Here is an 11,213-nt window from a genome sequence, read left to right as displayed (position 1 = left end):
ATAGCCAACTTTATAGCCAAGCTAATAGAAAAGTCACATTACACTGGCTCTGTCTTGTCAAAACAGCCACTTTTAAGATTTCTTTCTGATTTATGTCCCCTGATCTTCAGTGGAGTCCAGTTCCTGCGTGACTACAACATGCTAAGAGTCACAATAGAAGCCAGAACAGTTATAAGTACACCCTAGAAAGCATATTTAACAAAGGATGCTATTTCTGTTCGATACACAGAAATATTAACTCCAGGCATCTGGTCATTCCTAATAAGTCATTTTAACAGCTCTTGCTTGGAAGTCAAGCCATACATTATGTTCACTTATATTTTCATAACATACTTTCAAAGTCTTCAAAATGCTTTCACATTATTATTCCACTTTATTCATATGTAGCACTGATGTGTGGTTGAAATCTCTGTGAGTCTCCAAAATAGTTATTTACTCATTCATTCTCTGCACCTCTCTGTTATCCCATTGGGGTATTACAAATGTTAAAGAATACACACTATAGGAACAAAACAGAACTTCCATGAAGATAATGAATGAAAACCAGTAAAGTGTGCTAATTCCTTCTAAAGTAAATAGTTTGAAACCAAGATGAACAATAATAAAATAAAGCAACGTGTTTCAAAGGTGATGAATCATCCTAAAAAAAAAGTGCATTTCCAAAAGATAAGAGGAAGTTGGTGGAAACTGGTAAGAAAGTCTTTGTAGCAGAAATACAAGTAATATTTAAGGATTTGGAAGAAGCCTGAATAAACTTTACCAAAGCCCATGGATATTCATAGTAAGAGAAGATGTGAAGTGAAGTTACAACTGAGGTGTCATGATTTAATCAGTAGTCCTTTTTATAATAAAGTTTTAAAGAATATCTTTAAGTACTAGTATATTTTTGGGAAAGAACATACGGTAGAATGTATACCCACATCAGTAGGCCAGCATTAGGTATGAAGAATAGAATTTATAGTTGTATGACTCTTCCAGGAATCTTTTTTTTGCAGTGCTGGGACTTGAACTCTAGTTTTTATACTTGCTAGGCAGACATTTTACCACTGAGCTATACTTCCAACCCTGGATTCTGGTCTGATCTGATATTGAAGTTTCTTTTCTTTTTTTTTTTGGGGTCCAGTCATGGGGCCTGAACTCTGGGCCTGGGCGCTGTCCCTCAGCTCTTCAGCTCAAGGCTAGCGCTCTACCACTTGAGCCACAGCGCCACTTCCGGCTTTTTGCTTTTTGGTGCTGAGGAATCAAACTCAGGGCCTCATGCATGCAAGGCAAGCACTCTACCACTGAGCCACCTTCCCAGCCCTGAAGTTTCCAAATGTTCTTTTTTTAATTTTTAAAAATTTCATAGCAGGTGCTCTGCCAAGTAAGCCACACTTCCAGCCCTCCTTGATACATTTAAGTCAAGGTGTTTCAATTGTGGGTCTACCAAAAGTTTGGTTTGTGCTTCTACTATAAATTCTGTTGATGGGAGAGAAAGAAGACAGGTGAGAATAAGATCAAAAAGTCAAGGTGGAGGATAAATTGTTATGGTTATTATTTTCACTTATCCAGGAACAAAGAGAATAACTTTTAAGTCGGATGTTAGTCTTGGTTTATTTGGGCCTCCTTACGGGTTTATATCTGCAAAGGTTCCTAGTGAAAGCCTCATTTGATTGACTGCCACTTTGGGATGATCCTGGCTCCAGCATGCAGTGTTTTCCCCATGCAGTTACATAGACATCTAGTAACTGTGTTGGAATTGCAACTTCCTTCTAGCCCTTGGGGAAGCCATCAATTCATTCTGTGGATTCAGATGTGGAATGAAAGAAGTTAGATTGGCAAACCTCCCCTAACACAGACCACCTGTGGGGGGAGCATGGGAATGGATGGGAAGGGGAAACAAAGGGGGAGGCTACAGCTGGGAAGGTGGCTCAGTGGTAGATCACTTGCCTTGCAGGAGGCCCTGGGTTCGATTCCTCAGCACCACATAAGCAAAAAGAAAAAAAGCCGGAAGTGGCGCTGTGGCTCAAGTGGTAGAGCGCTAGCCTTAAGCTGAAGAGCTGAGGGACAGCGCCCAGGCCCAGAGTTCAGGCCCCACAACCAGACGTAAAAAAAAAAAAAGTGGGGGGGAGGCTACCATGCTTGATAAGAAATGTACTCATTATCTTGCCCATGTAATTGCAACCCCTCTGTACAGTATTTTCACAATAAAAAAAATAAAAATTAAAAAAAATACAGACCACCTCAACCACCACTTTGCAAGTCTGTCTCCTGTCTCCTCACATGCAGCCTAAAGTTCTCAGATTACCTTAAAGTGTTCTACAGAGAAAAGATGAAATTACATAAGCTGGAACACATCAATGCATTAAAAAAATTATTGTTTTGTTACTCAACCTTTGGAATAGGTCACTGAAGAGTCTTGCTATGTACAAATCTGTCAAATAACCAGAGATGTTAAGGTAGATAAGACTTAAGAAATACATTTCAAGAATGAAGAAACTGAGGCCCAGTAACACTGGGGTGGATGTGAAGGACTTCATTTACAACTTTACTTATTTATTTTAATTTCACTCATTCATTATTAAATATTGTTCTACTAGTTGTTGAGGAAGCAAGGAAAGATAGCATACAAGGAGCAAGCAAAAAAGAAGGTATGAAAGCAGTCATGGACTATGCAAATGACCTGCTTGTGTCTGACTTGGACACAGTGAGTCCTGTTTTTTTTTTTTTTTATTTGTGAACATACTGTACAGAGGGGTTACAATTACATGGGCAGGATAGTGAGTCCTGTTTAAGGTATCACATTCTTAAAAAGTACAAAGAAGAGACAAATCTGGGGTATATCCGTACAATGGAATGTTATTCAGCTATCAAAATGAAGAAAATGACTAAGTAAAAAAAGCCAGTCAGAAAAGGGCACATACTGTATGATTCCACTTATGTAACTATAGTAGTCAAATTCATTTTGTGTGTGGGGGAGGAAAGTAATGAGGAAGTATTACTTAAAGATGTGGAGAATGAGAAGAAAAAGTCCTAGAGATGCACAATTGTGGTGCTTGTATAACAGTGTGAATTAATACCCTAGAACTGCAGAGCCCAATAGAGAATAAACCAATTACGGGTTTATTTACTGTAACATGGATAATTTTTATAATGTTGAGCAAAAGAAGACAGAGTTAAATAGTTAGCTTTGTGTGATGCAGTTAAAATAATCCTTGGGTTAAATAAGGATACCTTGGCTTATACCTGCAATCTTAGCTACTCAGGAAGCTGAGACCTCAGAAACCTCTGAAGCCAGCTTCAGGCAGAAAAAGTCTTTGAGACTCCATCTCCAATTTACAGCAAAAAGCTTGACTCAAGGTATTGCTCAAGTGGTAGAGCAGGAACAGCACAAAAGTCATGACCAGTAGTTACCTGTAAGAAACTGGAAGACTCTTCACATCAGCCTCTAGCCATATTTCTAATTTTTTCTTCTTTCTCTTTTTCTCTCCTTCCTCTTTACTTTGTTTTTTCCCATTCTGTCTCCTCTCTTTCCTTCCTCTCTCTCTGTCTTTCTCTTTCAGTGTCTCTCTCCTTTTCCCTTTCTGCTTCTCTGCATATGTTTTTATGTGTGTTTTAACAAGGTCTTGCTATCTGTAACTCAGGCTGGCCTTGAACTCCCAATCCTCCTGTCCTTACTCCTGTGTGCTAGGACCTTAGCCATGCAAGAAGCCTCACACCTGGCAGAAATAGTTTTTTAAAGAGCAGATAAGAAAGGGTAATTGATTTTTTTTTTTGCTAGCCACTTTCATGTTACGTTCCCAGGTTTATAAGTTCTACTCTAAAATTATATAACATAGTTTCTTTGAAAAAGTTAATTTATTGACATACTCATGGAAAATTAATATTAAATAGCTTGTAAATGACTTTTTATATCTCTTAATGTAAGATGTTGCATGAATAAAACTTTTAGCTCAGAATAAAAAGTGGATTAAGGTTGGACATGGTGGCTCATGCTTGTAATCTTGGCTTCTCAGAAAGAGGAAATTAAGAAGGATAATAGTCCAAAGCCCACTGGGACAGAAACTCTATAACCTATTTTAACAAATAAAGTGAGAAGCACTTAGGCTCAAGTGCTAGAGGGCCTGCTTAGCAAGTTTGAGGCCCTGAGTTCAAACTCTAGTACCATTTTTTTAAAAAGTGGATTAAGGGTAAAACTTGAAGACAAACTTGTGTGCCTCCCCCTTTTTTTTTTTTCAGATTCTAGCTGTTACTGCTGAAATTAATACACATCACAAAGTGGAAACAAGTTTCTTCATTTATGGACTCAACCAACAGTGTGACAAGAACACAGCTTAGCATTTGGGCCTGAATTTTCTCAGACCCTTTTACTTACCCTGACCAGTGCCTTGTTAACCCTTAACCCTTCCAGAGGAAATGGCTTACTGTTGTTCCAGTTATTTCTCAACTTCCACCCAAGGCTTCCTTCTCATCCTCTGATGAATATTTCTGCCTTAGATTTATGTCTTGAAAACAAGGACAGTCCCTGTGACAAGAGACCTGAGGGAACAAACACCTAGAACAGTCTCTCTTTGTCTTGGGAATTAGACACTCAAGTCAGGCTGACCCTTTGAACTTGTTTATCTTCTGCAGCTGCTCCAATATTATGCTGTGGCCCGTGCAACTTTTATACTAGAGGGGAAATAGATGGTATGAATTTAAGTTTGCTATATGTTTGGTCTTAGCCAAAGAAAGAACAAAAGCTTTCTTTTTATGAGTAGAAATTTATTTCAGCAACTTCCCTCAAGACCACACAGAAACCTCAGGTTTTAGTCATATGTCTCGCAGGATGTTACATTCCATTTCTTAGTTTACCAAACTGACATTTCCTGAAACATAGAGACCAATTAGGAGCTTCTGCCTAAAGGATTTGAGGTTTGCAACCCCTGGTTTCCTTATTTGGATTTCCCATGGATAGTTTTCCTTTCTTTTTTTTTTTTTTTTTGGGAGGGGGGGGTCTGGTCGTGGGGCCTGAACTCTGGGCCTGGGCGCTGTCCCTCAGCTCTTCAGCTCAAGGCTAGCTAGTGCTCTACCACTTGAGCCACAATGCCACTTCCGGCTTTTTTCTTTTTGCTTATGTGGTGCTGAGGAATCGAACCCAGGGCCTCAGGCATGCAAGGCAAGCGCTCTACCACTGAGCCACCTTCCCAGCCCCGATAGTTTCTCTCTCTCTCTTTCTCTCCCTCTCTCTCTCTCTTTCTTCTTTCTTTTCTTTCTCTTTCATCTTGATCAATGGGTTCCTCTCTTTTAGAGCAGTTCCTTGTTTTTGAGAGCCCAAAAAGCCCCCTGTAGGCAACATCAGAATCCTGCTGGAAATACTGGCACCTCAAAAATGAGTTATTTGGGAAGACTAATGAAATACAGTTTGGAAGTCAACAGAGTTATGGGGAATTAACACAGTATTGGCGGGTATCCCAGGGGTAGTCACTGGGAGTAAAGGAAGGGTTGCAGTTCCTTAAAGCAGGGGTTCTCAAACTTCAGTCACATTGAATCCTCTATGGTAGACTTGTTCAAACGAACTCCCCCTTTTCCCACCCCCAGTTCCTGCTTCCTTAAGTCACAGGTAGGATTGGAGTATGTGTATTTTTCACACTGCTGCTGGTCTTGGGCAGAAGGCTGTGTGGGTGGAAAGGGCAGTGTGACACAAGCTGTGCCCTCATATTGAGATGAAGCCAGGACAAGGAGACCCAGCAGGAGGATGCCAGGTTAATGTGATTCAGTGGGATAAATCTTCCCTCCCACCCCCATCCAGTTCTCTCTCTAACTCCTCATTGGTCAAACGTAACCTGCAGCCAAAGGCCAGGGCCATACATGGATGGTGCTAAGGCAATCCAGCCTCCATTACACAGAGAGGGATGAATTTGGAGGAGCAAACAGAAAATACCAGTATCCCCCCCCATCCCCGCCCCTCCTCTTTTCCACTCTTTCATGCTACTATAGCCTTCTGTTGTTCTCCATTCTAATGTTCATTGTATGTGAGCATTTGCATATATAACATGCCATTCTCACAGTGACTCAGAAGGGTAGGCAGGATGGATGCTTATGCTTATTTATTAAGGGCTCAAAATGATCAAGGCCAAACATCTTTTAACAGCTGAGAATCCCAAAATCTTTCCGGGTCCCGATCTGATGGTCCTGACATTGCATTCTACTTCATACCTGAGGGAACCTGGAAATGATGATCCACCCTTGCAGGCTTCTGGGAAGTTGTGTCTTCTGGCCTTGCTGCCTATGTGCCTTTTCCCTCAAGCTGCGTTCTTTTCTGGAAGTAGGGACTTCTTTCTGTAGGCCAAGGGGTTCAACCTTTCTTCAAGAGCATCCACTTAGTGAATTCATTTCCTGCTATAACCGTTTCTTTGTATTAGTCACTGATTTTCAAGTTCTTCTGTATCAGTGCTAGTTCAAGTCTTTTTCTTGAGGGAATGGGGCAAGAGGTTGAGACAAAAGTCACTAGCCAAGGAAGGCTTCCAATCTGATAACCTCCTGCCTCTGTCTAATAATATTGGGATTATAGACAAGCACCCCTAGGCCCAGATCTACTTCAAGTCTTGCTTTGTGGGTTTTCAAGAGACCAATAAATGATCCTACTCCAGCTGAATTCATTACAGCTTCAGAAATGAGCACAAAAACAGATAGAGAGAAAACCTTCAGTTTTATCCAGAGTAAGGCCAAAGTGGAGAAGTCACAGGTCAGAGATCACAATCAAACTTCTTAATTCTTGTACCCAGATCTTCTGGGGAGGCAGCCATCTGAATACACTGGAGGCTGAGGTAGACAGGAAAGATGCAAAGGAGCGAGTAGGCCAGTTAGATGAGTCACTTGTTCCTAGGGGAGACCACAGAAGGAAAACAGGAAGATGAATGCTGTCTTCACAAATCTTGTGATGTGGAAGTATTTTATGGACCCAAAGAGGAAGAAAATCACTTTCTCTAACAGTAATGTTCTTAGCAGAATCATCTTTTTTTTTTAAAAAATTGAAATTTAGCAGAAAATGGCATTTAATGACACTACATTTTCAGTTGTATTGAACTGAAATCATTAAAATTTTATTTGAATAAAAAAATAAAAATTGGGATAGTCTCAATATTTAGCCCAGGTAGGCTTCAAACTCACGGTCTTCCTGCCTCAGCCTCCCGAAGCTGAAATTATAGGGTGCATCATCACACTTAGGAATATGTATCATCTTATTCTCAGCAGTATATGATTTGCTCTTAGCAGTATAGTGTTGATTAGGTTACTTTTTTTTTCTTCCTTTTTGTTTTTGTTTGTGGTGGTGGGGCTTGAACTCAGGTCCTGGGCACTGTCTCTGAGCTTCTTTTTGGTCAAGACTAGTGCTCTACCACTTCAATTACAGCTCTACCTCCAGTTTTTTTTTTGTATGTGTGTTTTTTTGCCTGTCCTGGGGCTTGAACTCAGGGCCTGGGCTCTGCCCATGAGCCTCTCTGTACTCAAGGCTAGCACTGTACCACTTGAGCCACAGCTCTACTTCTAGTTTTTTCTGAGAAATCAAACCCAAGGCTTCATGCTAGGCAAACACTCTACCACTAAGCCATATTCCCAGCCCCCACTTCAGTTTTTTTTTTTTTTTGTAGTTTAATGGAGATAAGATCCTCACAATTTCCTGTCTGGGTTGGTTTTGAACTCTGATCTTCCCATCAGTCTCCTGAATACCTAGGATTGTAGGTGTGAGCCACTGGTGCCCAGCATTCTTCTTTTCTTTTCTTTTTGGAGTTACTTAGGTTTGAACTCAGGGCCCTTTGCTTGCTAGGAAGGCATTCTACTTATGAGTCATTCCTCCAGCCCTTGTTTGCACTGATTACTTTTGAAACAGTGCCTAACTTGCTGCTGAGGCTCATACCTTGCCTATGATCCATCTATTTTACACTTTTTTTTTTTTTTGGTCGTGGAGCTTGAACTCTGGACCTGGGCGCTGTCCCTCAGCTCTTCAGCTCAAAGCTAGTGCTCTACCACTTGAGCCACAGTGACACTTCTGGTTTTCTAAGTGGTTTATTGGAGATTAGAGTCTCATGTGTTTCTTGCTGGGGCTGGCTTTGAACAGCAATCCTCAGATCTCAGCCTCCTGAGTAGCTAGGATTACAGGCGTGAGTCACTGGCGCCCGGCTTATTTTACACTTCTGGACAGTCATGTACCAGCATGCTCAGCTTCTTCCACTGAGATGAGTATTTTTCTGCCTAGGTTGGCCTAGAGCCATGATATTCTTAATTTTAGACTCTCATGTAACGGCATAGTTGCTTACTACCATACCTACCTACTGATTGAGAAGAGATATCACGTGTATTTCAGTGCAACCTTGTATCTCAATCGTCTGGATCTCAGCCTCCTAAGTAGTCAGGATTACAGGCTTGACATATGGGTAGCCACCTGATGAATTCTGTCATATGATCTAGGTACTGTAGTTTTTTTTTTTTTTGTGTGTGTCAGTACTGAGGCTTGAACTCAGGGCCTGAGCCTCTTTGTGGTCAAGGCTAGTGCTCTACAGCACCACTTGTGGCTTTTTCTGAGTAGTTTACTGGAGATTAAGAGTTGCAGACTTTTCTGCTGGGGCTGGCTCTGAACTATGATCCTCAGATCTCAGCCTCCTGAGTAGCTAGGATCACAGTCATGAGCCACTGGTGCCTGGTGGTACTGTAGATCTTGAAGACTTGATCCTCATTAGTATATTGGTACAGCAGCCCTTTTGGAATGTTATTTTTGTTTCTGCTTCCCTCATCACTTCCTACAGCACCCTAGAATTCCCATCCTTTTCTTCTGGGAAAGCTTCTGTGCATCCCATCTGCCGTTTATCTCCTTTCTTGTCTCAGTCAGTCTGGTAGACTATGGGGAAAAGTCCTTACAAAGATATCCTGGGAACCAGAGTTTCAGAATGAGTGTATGTGGGAAAATATGCTCTGAGTTTGCAGTGGGGACTGTTTTTGCCTCTACTTATTTCTTAAGCTCCTTGGGGAACAGACAGTATCACAGGTCAAATCTCTTTTCAAGTAGTTCAACTGGACTTTCTAAGTACATGGTATATAACAGAATTTTGTTCCATGGATTCTGTTTTGAAGTAGATTAGACATAAACAGACTATGGAGGACATCTGACAAAATAGAGATATTGATTGCAAAGGTATTTGTTGTGGAGGAATTTATCCAGTAAACACATAACAATTCCAGCTAATGTTTTTACCCAGTGTGTTTCAGGCTTGGGAACAGGAATGGGAAAACACTGTGGACAGTCTGCTGGCTAGAGATCAAGACAGAGGAAAGAAAACACAGACAAAGGTCTGTGTGAAATGTGAATCTGAGTCACAGAGGGAGAGGGAAAAATTAGCATGTGTCATTGCTCTTCTTTTGGCCATAACTGGTGGCTATCTCCTGGAGAGCCTCACTTGTCTCTTCCAGCTACATTTTCAGACTTAAAACGCCACCTTCAAGCAAATCCCCTGCTCATCTCAAAAAAGAAAGAGTTCCAGCATCCTAAGGAACCCAGGTCAGGAAGTGGTGCTGTGGCTTTAAGTGGCAGGGCGCTAGCCTTGAGCTGAAGAGCTCAGGGACAACACCCAGGCCCAGAGGTCAAGCTCCACAACCGACAAAACAAGACAAAACAAAACAACAACAACAAAAAAGAACCCAGGTCAGAATTGAACAAAATTGTTAACTGTTCCAGAGTCAGGACTGTGGCATGCTCCTCTGGTGCCCTCTTGAGGATAAGAGAGGAACTGCTTTTTTCTGACTGCACTGAATGTTGAACTCAGGAGTTTTGAGCTTCCCAACAAGCTTTCTATCATTGAATTACAACCCTCATCATTTTTCCTTTATTTTCCAGTAAATTCTCCTTCTTTTTCTCTGGCTGGCCTCAGACAGAGATCCTCCTATCTCTGCTGCCTGCAGAGCCAGCTTTTGAATGAAAAAGAATTCCATCTAGTGGAATTGTATTCTTTAAAGTCTCCCAAATCCTTCTCTTGAAGATTTTAAACACTACTCAATATGTCTCCCTCAGCCTGGAGAGCTTTCTGGCTAACTTTTGTCATACCTGAAGTTTGTTTGTTTGTTTGTTTTTTGGTTATGGATCTTGAACTCAGGGCCTGGGCACTGTCCCTGAGCTGCTTTTGCTTAAGACTAGCACTCTACCACTTCAGCTACAGGGCCACTTGTGGCTGTTTCTGTTTCTGTGGTACTGAGGAATCGAACCCAGGGCCTCATGCATGCTAGGCAAACACTCTACCACTAAACTGCATTCCCAGGCCAGTTTTTTTTTTTTAAGGCCAGCCCATCTTCAGTGTATTTTTTTCCCAAACAAATTCTATTTCTACATGCATTTCTGGTCACTATTTCTTAGAAATATTTTAAAAAGCAAGTTTAATTCTAATCTGGGTTACATAGTAAGACTGTTTCAAAAGAATCAATTGGCCATAAATATGTTTATTTCTTGGCTCTCAATCCTGTCTTAGTATACATGCTTACATTTACAGCAATACTATCTGGATTACTGTATGTATATAGCAATTTCTGGTAGGTTACACACTATTGGAAAGTGCACTATGATTTCTCTTACTGATTTTCATTTAGAGAGCATTCATCTGGTACTGAACAAGGCTTTATAGCTCTTTCAGCTATCATATGCCTTTCTTCAGCCAATGCAATATAATAATCTAATTTGCAGAAGTTTACTTATTGCAGTGGAATTTTAATTTCTACTCTAAAAAGTTATCAACAAACACTTGGCTTTTCAAAGCTTATGTTTAAAATATTCAACATTCTAAAGACAATGTACAATTCTAAAATTTTAAATTATAAACAAAATTTTATATGGAGTTAAAATATTAAATTCTAAAGGAATACCAGCTTTAGGTAATATTTAAATGCAAAAGTTTTCAAAAAGTCAACACCATTGACTTTTTGATCAACAAATCTGAAACACCATTTATTAAACACTATGTGCAAAGAAGAAAAAGCAAGTCAACAAAGAACCTTTTTCTTGTGCTCCTGCATATAGGTGCAAAGAGAATTTTGGGTTTTCCCCAAAAATCCACTTACTGAAAAATAATGCTTCAGGATAACGAGGGCAAATGAATTAATCTCTGGAAAAGACACATATTTATGTTCGCATTCTATTATGGTAGAAGATTCTAGAAAACACCACAATACTCAAGCACACACTTTTAAAAAAATCAGCTAACAAGAGTAACCAT

Source organism: Dipodomys ordii, unplaced genomic scaffold (genome assembly GCF_000151885.1).
Source record: "Dipodomys ordii isolate 6190 unplaced genomic scaffold, Dord_2.0 Scaffold11, whole genome shotgun sequence".
NCBI classification, from domain to species: domain Eukaryota; kingdom Metazoa; phylum Chordata; class Mammalia; order Rodentia; family Heteromyidae; genus Dipodomys; species Dipodomys ordii.
The sequence above is the reverse complement of the archived record's forward strand: the minus strand, read 5'-3'. Positions refer to the sequence as shown.